Source organism: Pristis pectinata, chromosome 33 (assembly GCF_009764475.1).
Source record: "Pristis pectinata isolate sPriPec2 chromosome 33, sPriPec2.1.pri, whole genome shotgun sequence".
NCBI classification, from domain to species: domain Eukaryota; kingdom Metazoa; phylum Chordata; class Chondrichthyes; order Rhinopristiformes; family Pristidae; genus Pristis; species Pristis pectinata.
In genome coordinates, this window is record NC_067437.1 from 5,472,773 (window position 1) to 5,486,038 (window position 13,266).

Consider the following 13,266-nt stretch of genomic DNA (forward strand, 5'->3'; position numbering starts at 1 on the left):
GACAGACTGTAACCGTCCACCGTATCCGTGCCCCTCATGATTTTATAAACTTCTCGGCCTTCTTCATTCAAGAAAACAGTCGCAGCCTATCCAGTTTCTGCTTATAACTCAATCCCTCCAGTCCCGGCAACACCCTTGTGAGGACACAAGAGACTGCAGATGCTGGAATGTGGAGCCACAGGCAAAATGCTGAGAGAACTCAGCAGGTGAGGGAGCATCTGTGGAGGGAAGTAGACAGTCGATGTTTCAGGTCGAGACCCTTCATCTGGACTAGAAAGAAAGGGGGAGATAGCCAGTATAAAAAGATGGAAGGAAGGGGTGGGGCAAGGGCCGGCAGGTGATAGGTGGATCCAAGTGAGGGGGGTGGTGGTGATAGGCAGGTGAGGGGTGGGAATGATGTCAGGGCTGAAGATGACGGAATGTGATAGGAGAGGACGGTGGAGCCTGGAATAAAGGGAGGGACGTGGGGAGGGCGACCAGTGGGAGGGGTGTGTGGGTGGTGGGCAGAGGGAGGGGGTTGGGGTGGGAGAGGGGAAAGACATAGGGTGATAGGGTCAGCTGGATCAGGAAGAGAGAGAAAAATGAAAAATAAGAGAAAAGGGACAAAGGGTGAGAGGTTACCAGAAGTTTGAGAATTCGATGCTCATGTCACCAGGTTGGAGGCTGCCCAGGCAGAACATGAGGTGTTGTTCCACTAAATTTCATTTGGCCGTTACCTGGCAGTGGAGGAGACTGTGGACAGACATGTTGGTGTGGGAATGGGAAGTGGAATTGAAATGGCTGGCCACCGGGAGATCCCGGTGGATTAAGTAACACCAATGGATTCACATATGATTTACTTATTGAATCCAGTGCTCCCAATGTGGCCTCCTCTACATCGGTGAGACCGGACACAGATTCGTTGAGCAACTGCACTCTGTCCACTGTGCCAGCTGGGACCTCTAGACCAAGTGCTGGAAGATGGTATTAGTACGGATAGGTGGCCACTGCTCAGTGTCAGTGTGGTGGATTAAAAGGCTGTTTCCATGCTGTATGACTCTATGACTCTATATTCTTTGGAGTTTAGAAGAAACATAAAAGATCCTGAGGGGCATGACAGGGTAGGTGTTGAAGTGTTTCCACACCTGAGAGAATCTCAGTGTATTTGGGAGAACACACACCAGTCCTCACTGAGGGGTCAGCGGTGGAAAGGGTGAGCAGCTTCAAGTTCCTGGGCATCAACATCTCAGAGGATTTATCCTGGGCCCAACACATCGATGCAATCACAAAGAAGGCACGCCAGCGGCTCTTATTCATTAGGAGTTTGAGGAGATTTGGTATGTCACCAAAGGCTGTTGCAAATTTCTACAGATGTACGATGGAGAGCATTCTGACTAGCTGCATCACCACCTGGTATGGAGGCTCCAACGTGCAGGACTGAAAGAGGCTGAAGAGGGTTGTAGACTCAGCCAGCTCTATCACGGGCACAGCCCTCCCCACCATCGAGGATATCTTCAAGAGGCGGTTCCTCAAGAAGGCAGCATTCATCAGTAAGCACCCTCACCACCTGGGACATGCCCTCTTCATCTAACTCCCATCGGGGAGGAGGTACAGGAGCCTGAAGACCCACACTCAATGATTCAAGAACAGTTTCTTCCCCTCCGCCATCAGATTTCTCAACGGCCCATGAATCCACGAACACTACCTCGTTATTCCTCTTTTGCACTATTTATTTATTTTTGTAACTTATAGTGACTTTTATTTCTTTATACTTTGCACTGTACTGCTGCCACAAAACAACAAATTTCACAACATATGTCAGTGATAATAAACCTGATTCTGATTCTGATTCTCAGATAAGTGACATAATAACAAAATGAGGAGATAGTCATTTAAAACTACATCAGAATTTTTAAAAAGTGTGGTGAATCTCTGGAATTCTCTACTCTGGATGGCTAAATCTGGGAGTATTTAAAGAGGAGGTAAATAAATTTTTAAAAGATCATGGAAATGAAGGCTATTTGGAACTGGCCCAGAAGAGGAAATGAGACCTGGGGCAGAATAGCCAGGATCATATTGAATGGTACGGGCTTGAGGGGGCGAATGGCCTACTCCTGCTCCCAGTTTTTAATGTTTTTTGCAGCTCAAGGATTGCAACATCAGAATTCCCTCCCATGGAGTTTGTGGGAGCGCAGCCATTCATTCCATGGATTTGTGGATGGAATCAAGCTGGATAAGAATAGAGTGAGAAACTGGATCAAGTATCTCTTATATTCTTATCCCTCATGCAAATGCAGGTTAAAGAACCTCTGGCACACCTTGTACATGTGCCCATAATTAAACAGCGAAGGAAATAGAGCCCATGTCATGAGGTATTTAAGAGTTTTGGTAAAAGTCTTTGTGGGTTCAGGAATGAGCCATTTGCCACCAGACACCAATTCTCTTGTAGCCATCGATTTTTTTCCTCCAAAAATATACTTTACTCACACACAGCAAATAAAATTGGTACCTGTCTTTCTCTGCATTCACTGCACTATCAATTCAATGCATTGTCTTATATTCAAGTCAAGTCGAGTTTATTGTCATGTGCACAAGCGGTGAGGTACAGGTACAATGAAAAATCTGTTTGTAGCAGCATCACAGTCACGTAGGTACAGACAAGACCAGATATCTTTATTAGTCACGTGTATGTCGAAACACAGAGTGAAATGCATCTTTTTGTGTAGTGTTCTGGGGATCAGTCTGCAAGTGTCGTCACGCTTCCGGCGCCAACATAGCATGCCCACAACTTCCTAACCTGTATGTCTTCGGAATGTGGGAGGAAACCGGAGCACCCGGAGGAAACCCACGCAGACGCGGGAAGAATGTACAAGCTCCTTACAGACAGCGGCCGGAATTGAACCCGGGTCTCTGGCGCTGTAATAGCGTTACGCTAACCGCTACACTACCGTGAAACACACAGAACATATGTAACTTGTACATAAATTGTACTATTACACATAAGTTACAAATTAATAAGTGTGTCACCGCTACTCCTGTTTCCTCCTCAATCAATGTTTCCATGAAGCGTTTAAGCTGCTGTTACACAGGACCCAGCCCCTCAGTGTCCAGTGACATCAGGACCCTAGACTGCAATCCTTCCTTACAGAGCCTTTGCGGTGGCTCCGCTGAGCTTCAGTGCACCCCTCAGCACTTTCTCCTGCAGCCTGGAATGTGCCTTGGCATTTATGCAGCTGGATCAGTTGAATTTCTGGTCGGTGGTGACTCCCAGGAACTCAGTTATGATAATACTCTTGAGAGTTGTTGTGAGGTGGTTAAACTCTTTCTTGTTGGAGATAGCCTTTGCCTGGCACTTGAAGCACAAATGTTACTTGTTACTTATCAGACAAAAGCCTGAGGATTCTTTCACATGGTTACAGGTAGAGAGGAAGAGCAAAGGCCAAGGTATTCTATCCTGTTCTTATACAAGATACTTAGACCATAAGATATAGGAGCAGAATTAGGCCATTTGGCCCATCGAGTCTGGTCCGTCATTCAATCATGGCTGATTTTTATTTCAACCTCATTCTCCCGCCTTTTCCTCGTAACTTTTAACCCCCTCACCAATCAAGAACCTATCAACCTCTGCCTTAAACACACTCAATGACTTGGCCTCCATAACCCTTAATGGCAATGAACTCCACAGATTCACCACCCTCTCGTTGAAGAAATTCCTCCCCATCTCAGTTTTAAAGGGACGTCCCTTTATTCTGAAGCTGTGCCCACAGATCCTAGACTCTCCCAGTGATGGAAACATCCTCTCCATGTCTGCTCTATCCAGGCCTTTCAGTATCTGTTAGGTTTCAATGGGTTTCCCCCGTCATCCTTCTGAATTCCATCAAGTACAGGCCCAGAGACATCAAACGCTCCTCATACGTTAAGCTTTTCATTCCTGGGATCATTCTTGTCAACCTCCTCTGATACAGGGCCCAAAATTGTTCACAATATTCCAAATGTGTTCTGACCAACGCATTATAAAGCCTCAGCAGTGCATCCTTGCTTTTATGTTCTAGCTCTCTTGAAATGAATGCTAACAAAATGCAGCATTGGTTCAATGCATTGATGCTGCTATCCAGACCGTCTTCAAACACGCAATGTCTCTGGGCCTAAGCAGAGGTAGAAGAACCCGTGAAAGGTACCACGGGGAAACCAGCCTAATGGAACTAACTGGATAACTCCAGCTGGCATCAGAACGATGGACTGAAGGGCCATCAGTGCTCCATCATTCCACAATTCTGGAAAAAAGTGAGGGGTATAAATTGCGGATATAAAGTAGAAATTGGAGTTAGACTGGACCAAGTTTCCATTTGTAACATGAGTGTCTCCTAACAGTGTCTGATACCATAAAAATGAAGCTCATGGGGTTTACATAGTCATCTGAGACCCTGTGATTGTATTACAGGCTGTAACTGACTCCAGTCTAGCTGTTATTTCATATAAGATGCAGTAAGGTTATCATTTTATACAGTGTGCGTGATGAATTTCTACTGCAATTTGTATGCGTTCCCTGGAAATGTGTGTGCATTAATGGGACAGGTTGGGTACAAGTAACCTGTGGCAATGGTGACACCCCAGCATCCTAAGTGGAATATTTTGTAGAGATGGTGTTGGGGATTCAGGGAGCGCAGTGGGTTTGGGTTTGAGCCAATGATTGGTCATGGGATTGGAGGTCCAGGAGCATGGGATGTTGGAGGCCGGGAGAGGAAATGAGGAGGAAGCTGGAACACAGCACCATATCGAGCTAGGTTTCAGCAAGGCAATGGGCTGGCCTCCATGAGCAGGGCCTGCAGGTATTGTCACAGAGTAAGGTCCCTTGTCGGGATACAATGGGTGTCAATCAAGGCCTTTGACACCCAATTCAACAGGCAGAGCACTTCCGCCAAGAAGTTTGGATATCATTTATATCTCTGGTCCCTGACAGGACCTACAATATACTGGGCCTTTCATGGGATATATCCAGTATATGGCTTCTCCAAATCCAAAGCAGGTCCACCCCCTCATCTCTTCCTCTGTGAGGTTATTGTTGGTGTTGATTCCAAATCTCACTCTGGTCTGAAGAACTTATAGAGGGATACAACAGGGAAACAGGCCCTTCAGCCCATCAAATCCAGACCTACCATCAACCATCCATTTTTCACTAATCCAACATTAATCCCATTTTTTATTCACCCCACATACTCATTGACTTCCCCAGATTCTAACCACTCACCTACACACTAAAAGCAATTTACAGTGTCTTCTCACTTCTAGAGAACATAGAACAGTACAGCACAGGAACAGCCTTTGGCCCACGATATCTGTGCCGTACATGTTGCCTAATTAAACTAATCCCACCTGCCTGCACATGATCCATATCCCTCCATTCCCTGCATATTCATGTAACGTGAATCTGTTTCCTCTTTGAATCCACCCTTCTGTTCCCACAGTTGCATTCCTGGAATTTGGAAGGCTGGAAGGTGACGATTGAATTTTCGAGGATATTAAGGGGAGCAGATGGGATAGATGGAGAGAAACGGGAGAGTCTATGACCTAGGAACCAGCGTTGAACGGTTAGGGGAAGACTTTTCAGGACTGAACTTCGGAAACACAGGCAGAATGGAACTCTCTTCCGCAAGTGGCAATTGTTCATTTTAACTCTGAAATTGTTATTTTTCTGTTAGCGACATCAGATCACGGACTAGCCACCATCTCATGAGAAGGTAACAGTGACCAAAATGCTAAAGGAACTCAGGGGGTCAGGCAGCACTTGTAGAGGGAAATGGACAGTCGATGTTTCAGGTTGAGACCCTTCATCTGGGTTAACTGTCCATTTCTCTCCACAGGTGCTGCCTAACCTGTTGAGTTCTTCCAGCATTTGCTTGTTGCTCCAAATTCCAGCATCTGCAGTGTCTTCTGTCTTCATGAAAGGATAGAACAGGATGGAAGGGCTGAATAAACCCCCTCGCCCTAAGTTGTTGTGTCTCTTTCCCCATCTCTGACAATGGACCATCCACAGATATCAGTATTGGTATTGGTTTATTATTGACACTCGTACCGAGGTACAGAGTAAAGCTTGCCTTGCACACTGTTCATCCAGATCAATTCATTACACAGTGCATTGAGGTAATACAGGGTAAAAACAATAACAGAATACAGAGTAAAGTGTCACAGCTACAGGGAAGTGCATTGCAGGTTGACAATAAGGTACAAGGTCAAACAAGGTAGATTGTGAGGTCAAGAGTCCATCTCATCATATAAGGGAACCATTCAATAGTCTTATCACCATGGGATAGAAGCTGTCCTTGAGCCTGGTGGTACGTGCCCTCAGGCTCCTATATCTTCTGCCTGATGGCAGAGGAGAGGAGAGAGAATGACCCGGGTGGGTGGGGTCTTTGATTATGCTGGTTGCTTCACCAAGGCATCGAGAGGTATAGACAGAGTACATGGAAGGGAGGCTGGTTTCCGTGATGCGCTGGGCTGTGTCTACGACTCTCTGCAGTTTCTTGTGGTCCTGGGCAGAGCAGTTGCCATACCAAGCTGTGATGCAAAAAGATCTGATGCTTTCTATGGTGCATCATTAAAAATTGGTGAGTGTCAAAGGGGACATGCCAAATTTCTTTAGCCCATAGGAAGCCTGCATTGGATACCATTAAATCCTCAATTTTTTCAGTCTCTTCCTCCCCTCCCAACTACACTCAGATCAAAATCAAAATCAGACCAAGATCAAAATAAACTTCAGGAAAAATATATTGGGAGTCGGACACAACACCACATTTTTATTCGAAGGTTAAAACAAGGACAGAGTACTTAGCAGTGATTTAATTCCTGGGTTTGGCGAACATGTGATACAGTGGTTAGGTGAAGCCTTTATAATTATTCATGATCTGATGTGATATTACCATCCCTCACCTTCTCACTTACAGTTGGAGTTAAAGTACATCTTTCCCCAGATCTGGTGTAGCTATGAAGACCAGTCTGACACTATTATTATTAATCAGGGTGCTTGCAATATTCCATTTGCCCGGTTACCACCGGGCACCTTGGGTTTAATGTTAGAATTAGTGCAGAAAATAGAGCAAAGTCACAATCAGTCCCACCCCACCCTCAATGATATTTCCTTTCTCTAGAGTTCAGAAGAATGGGAGGAGGAGATCTCATTGAAACAACAAAATCCAGCCAGGGCTCAGCAGGGTTGAGGTATCCCCTGACTGAGGAGTCTAGGACCAGGGGGCACCATGTCAGAATGAGGGTCAGGCTGTTTAGGACTGAAACGAGGAGACACAAGAGACTGCAGATGCTGGAATCTGGAGCAACAAACAATCTGCTGGAGGTACTCAGCGGGTCGAGCAGCATCTGTGGAGGGAAAGGAATTGTCAATGTTTCAGGCTGAGACCCTGTATCAGGACTGAGAGTGGAGAAGGGAAATGGTCAGTATAAGGAGGAGAGGGGAAGAACTGAGATGAGGAGAAATATCTTCGCTCGGAGGTTGGTGAATCTTTGGAACCTTCTACCCAGGGGAATGTGAAGACTCAGTTGTTGAGATCATTCAAAACAGGGATTATTAGATTTCTGGATATGGAGGGTTTGAGGGATTTGGGGAGACTGATGGGAAATGGTAAAAATCAGCCATGATATTACAACACGATAGGAAGCCATTCTTGATGAATGGTGGAGTGTCCTGATGCAGGGATTCGGCCTGAAATGTCGACAATTCCTTTTCCCCCCACGGATGCTGCTCGACCTGCTGAGTTCCTCCAGTTTGTTATCCCTTTGTCCTCCTGCTGATAGAATCCTAGAGAGATACAGCAGGGAACAGGCCCTTCGGCCCACCGAGTCCGTGCTGACCATCAACCCCCACCCCCCGTTCACACTAAACCCACATTAATCCCATTATTTGTTCTCCTTACATTCTCTCCGTCTCCCCCTAGATTCTACCACTGGGGGCACTTTACAGTGGACAATTAAACCACCAACCCTCATATTTGTGGGATGTGGGAGCAAACTGGAGCACCTGGGGGAAACTCACACGGTCACAAGGAGAACGTGCAAACTCCACACACAGAGAGCAGCCGAGGTCAGGATTGAATCCAGGTCTCTGGTGCATCGAGGCAGCAGCTCTACTTGGGGCACCACTCTGCCGTCTTTGTGCCTTTGCGTTCCAAGTTGCTGGTGATGTCCAGTTGAAGGAGCAGCAGAAGATACCTCCCATGACACAGTGGCCCTCCGTTCAGGGCTGGACCATAGATCACTTGCCCATCATTTGGGCTTGGACACACAGCTCTCTGATTCAGGAAAAAGGGTTGTAGTCAACTGAGCCAATCTAATACTTGAAGAGCCCTGACATATAATAACAGCGTATCATTGTGCATTAAAAGGTACAGTCAGCTGGCAAGTGCCAGCACTGTTATCTAAGACATCAGTCCACACAGTGTACAAGTCACCATCAGTAGCGGAGACTTGCAGGCTGGCAGATCTTTACGTTCATTAATTGTTACCGTGAAGCAAAAATTAAGAGTAATTCCTGTTTTCAGCACCTTTAAAGGCAATATTTAAAAGCTTCCCTCTACTTATCTCAGTGGGATAAGACACCTTAAAAGGAGCTATTAGCCCTATAGGCATTTAATCCACTACTAAATTTATCAGCTGATGCCACAGCCAAACGAAATCTAAATTAATCTTTGGAGTGTGGGGGGATCCCATATCATCTGCATGATTTGTAAAATCTACTTACCTTCCTGTCCAAATGCTGGGGAGTACAGACAAGGGGGCTTCTAAAGTGATCAGCATTTCTTTCAATAAAAGGCAAATTTTATAAAACAGATGGATATCTCTCCAGGCACTGAAGTGGATTTGAACAATCGGACCGGCAATAGCGACCTGAACTTCAAGACTGAAATGGACAAGATTCTGCTGGACCACTAGGTTTTGGTCCAAGAGCCTGCTATCATTGGTTTTGAGGCAGAGAGGGGTCACAGTGAGGAAGCCCCTCTCCACTGTAGTGCAATGCAAAGACTGACATCGAGGTTTTCGGACATTCAGCTCGAGATATTAATAGTGCAAGTTTGATTAGGCAAAGTAAATGTGATACTGTCTCATTTCTGATCACCCGATCCTTTAGGAGTTGAAAAGGGTTAACTTCCCAAAATAGACCAGGAGTGGAGTACATAAGGATCAGGGCTGCTTTCATCATTACCCATTGCATCTTCCACTGCCAGCTCTTAATTCTTGCAGCCCTTCACCAAACTTAAAGGTAAGTCCCTCGACTGTACGTTTACATCAGGAGATCTCGAAGCACGGATGTAAAGATCTCGAAGCGGGTATTTGGAGCAAATGAGGAGAAAAGGCAGCATGTTCAGCAGAGGGAGTTGGTGGGGGGGGGGAGGATTTGTAAAGAGAAGTTTATTTTCATTAGAAAAGTAGATAAAGCAATGTTAAAAGGAATGAGGGAGGAAGCTGGAAAGAATAACAAGAGGAACGAAAAAACACAAAGGGATATGGAAGATCAGGAAGCCTCTCTGAATAATTAATAACAATATCACTTGAGAGGCAAGTTAATAGAGAAAATAAGACAGGTTTTAGCATCAGCAGGATGTAGGTGAAAGGGCATGATTTTTGAAATAAAATAATTGGTTTTTATCTTCAGAAATTCACAGGAATTGTTGAACCTTTTCAATCAGTACTCTGAGTTTTATTGTGTTTTGTTTCTTTTAGTCTGACTGTGATTCCAGCCAACTTACAACCTCAGTTCTTCTTTGTGACAATAATACTGGGAATTAGGAACTTCAAAACCAAAAGTTTAGAACTAAATGGCTTTAGTTTTCTCATGAAACCAGATTCATAGTAGGATATTGTTTGATGAGACAGTTCAGACAATTTACAATAACAACATTTAAAAAGATATTTGCACAGGTACGTGGATAGGAAAGGGTTGGAGGGATATGGGCCAAATGTGAGTAAATGGGACTAGCTTAGACAGGCATCATGGTCAGCATGGACTAGTTGGGCCGAAGGGCCTGTTTCCGTGCTGTATAACACCAGGACCCTAATTGGAAAAGAGAATTGGTGCTTTAATAGTATTGGAGTCTTTACAGTTTTATAATTCTTACTTTGATGGTGGTGCAGAGTGATAGTAGTGAGCTGAATGTCCATTTTGTGTCCTGCCTTGTTTTGACTTTTATTCATGTCTATTGAAAGTAAGTTTGGTCATGGATTGTAATAGAGGATAAATTTGGCATTGCCCATAGCATGTCACTGGGTATAGTTCAAATGACTCCCAAAAGACTTTCATTTCTTCAGCTAACATGGTCTGGAAGAGATGGCTTTCGGTGGGGCAGGGTTGTGGGGAAGGGTGAAGCGTGGGGAACCAACATGGTTCCACCAGCTTTTGGGAGAGTAATGGGGAGCAAACATCCCTGGGCTCATCAGAGTGTAAACATCCAGATGAGTTTAAAGTGTCTTTGTATTGGAGTGTCTTTAGCCAACCATTTGACAAACACCACTAGGCTGCGATAAACCCTCCACTGCAACTCAAAACTTCCCTGCAATCCCACCGTAGCTGTTCTCCCTGTCCACTCATCAAATCAAGACTTGATCTCGAGACTTTGAGGTGGCTGGCACCTTGGTGAATCCTTGCTTACAAAGGGTTGACTTGCTGTGCACTCTGCAGTCAGTTTAAACCATAATCAGGTTGCTCAGTACCTGAGCGAGTCTGTGACTGAGCAAGTCTGCGTTCAGCTCCCAGGGGGTGCCCTGTCACGATGGGTTCCTTGAACCCTTTGTCCTCCCAGTCCCTCCCTGCCCCAACTAAGGGCTTCAGTCTACTCCATGTTGCTCTTAACTGCCCCCTCTCCCCTTCCATGTGGAGGGTAGAGTTTGACATCCAGTTAGTAACAGGACAAACCAGTGGCTCACTGTTCTTCCCACTGAAAAATGGGACGGCGACGTGAAGGAAATAAGAATAAAGGCTCACGGAATTAAAGAAAACTCAACCCTGGCCTGTCCTGGACTCATCACTAGGTTCCAGGTTCAAATACCCATCCCAGATTCCCGAACACGAAGCTCCCGGCTGGTACTTCAGTGTTGTGGCAAGGGAATGCCACACTGCCAGGGGTGCTGTGTTTCATATTAAACCAAGGGCACGTCTAATCTTGTGACCTAACGGCATCACTGTAAAGGTTAGGGGAATCCTTCCCACTCATTATACTTAGGCCAATAACTTCACTTCAACCAACATCATAATCTCCTCACTATTTATGGGAGTTTGTTGTGCACAAAATCCCCACCACGTTCATGATGGTAAGCAGTGACAATATCTCAAACCTAACTGCAGTGTGTGCCAGGACACCCTGGGGTTGTGAAAGGTGTTCCACAATGGAAGTGTTTCTTGTCATCCACTGGATCCTGTTAGCAGCCATTTCAGTCTGGGGTTCCCAGTGGGAAGGGGCTGAGCCAGTGATCTCACAGGTTGCTGGCACGTGTCAAAGAGAAAGTTGGCACGGACATGGGTATTCCTCGGAGGTCAAGGGTATTCCTCAGAGGCCAGGGATGGAGGGGGCTCCACACTCCACCTTACCTGCCTGGAATCAATTAGTAGGTCTTAATGACACACTGGGTGTTGGCAATGCAAGGGCTTTCCTTTCTGCAGTGTGAACATTCCCTGCTCTCTCACGCTATCTCTCCCTCTATCTCTACCTCTCATTCACTATCTACCTCTCTCTCGCTGTCTCTAACTCTCTCTCTCACTACTTTTATCTCTCTCTCTATCTATTTATCTTTTTCACCACCCCCTGCTTCCCCCCCCCCCCCCCCGACTTTCTCCTTCTCTCCCTCTGTCTGGTCACTAAGCACATAGCAGCATAAATAAATAAAGCAATATGGACATCTAATAGTGTATGTTGTTTATTCAAGAGCTCATCACAGAGCGACTCTGGTGTTTCCTACACACATTATTGCAGTCCAGGGTGCAGTAAGTCACATGGTATAATCCTTAAAGGGGTGACGTCCTTAAAGCAAAGATTATTTTCACAACCAATATCACAGTGAGTTACCATGGAACCAAGGCCTACACTTTTGTGGTCTTACTGTAGAGTGTTCATCAAGTGACAGACAGCTGCTGGCAATGAACCAGGTAAATCAAGCCTTCTGATGTGGTTCAGAATCAGAATCAAATATATTATCACTGACATATGACGTGAAATTTGTTGTTTTGCAGCAGTAGTACAGTACAAGGCATAAAAATCTATAAATTACAAAAATAAATAAGTAGGGTGAAAGAAAGGAATAACGAGGCAGTGTTCATGGGTTCATGGACCGTTCAGAAATCTGATGGCAGAGGGGAAGAAGCTGTTCCTGAATGAGTTTGGGTCTTCAGGCTCCTGTACCTCCTCCCTGATAGTAGTAACAAGAAGAGGGCATGTCCTGGATGGTGGGAGTCCTTAGTGATGGATGCCACTTGAGGCATCGCCTCTTGAAGATGTCCTTGATGATGGGGAGGGTTGTGCCCGTGATGGAGCTGGCTGAGTCTACAACCCTCTGCGGCCTCTTGCTGTCCTGTGCATTGGAGCCTCCGTACCAGGCGGTGATGCAACCAGTCAGAATGCTCTCCACCGAACATCTATAGAGATTTGTCAGAGTCTTTGGTGATATACCAAATCTCCTCTACTTGCTCTACAGTTGTCCTATAGTTCATTAGTCCCACTTAAGCTGATAGGGAAGGTATATGAAAACCCCTTCTCCTCACTCCCCACTGAATGTCAACTCATACCAGGGATGAGTTGACCAAGGATGGCTAAATACTCTCCAATTCCAAGACACTTTAAGTTCATTCATCTGGATGCCTATGTCCATATCTCTGTACACTCTACCAGGCCATCTGCAGCAGGCACGACTACATTCGTGAATTGGTGGCTATATCTGAGGACCAGCCCAGTGACGTTTATTCCCCATGTAAAACAGCGTATGTAGAGGAGAAGAAGTGTTTTTACGCCGTCTTTCTGTCAAGGTGCCTAAATGTTATTGCTCACCTGATATTGCATTGCCCTCCATGGTTCCTGTAAAGGGGTAGGAATGGAAAGGTCAGAGATATTAACCTCTTCCTCTCCTTTATATTTAAGATTGGGTGGTCACAAGCCCAGAGTTGCTCCACCTAAACACTCCAGATACAGTCTTAGGAGGTGCACGAGCATCAAACATGTGGATATAATTCCTCGTGTTTCCTCTGCAGCAATGGGACGGATTCATCTGGAGCTGGTCCCATTGACTTTAGAGCGT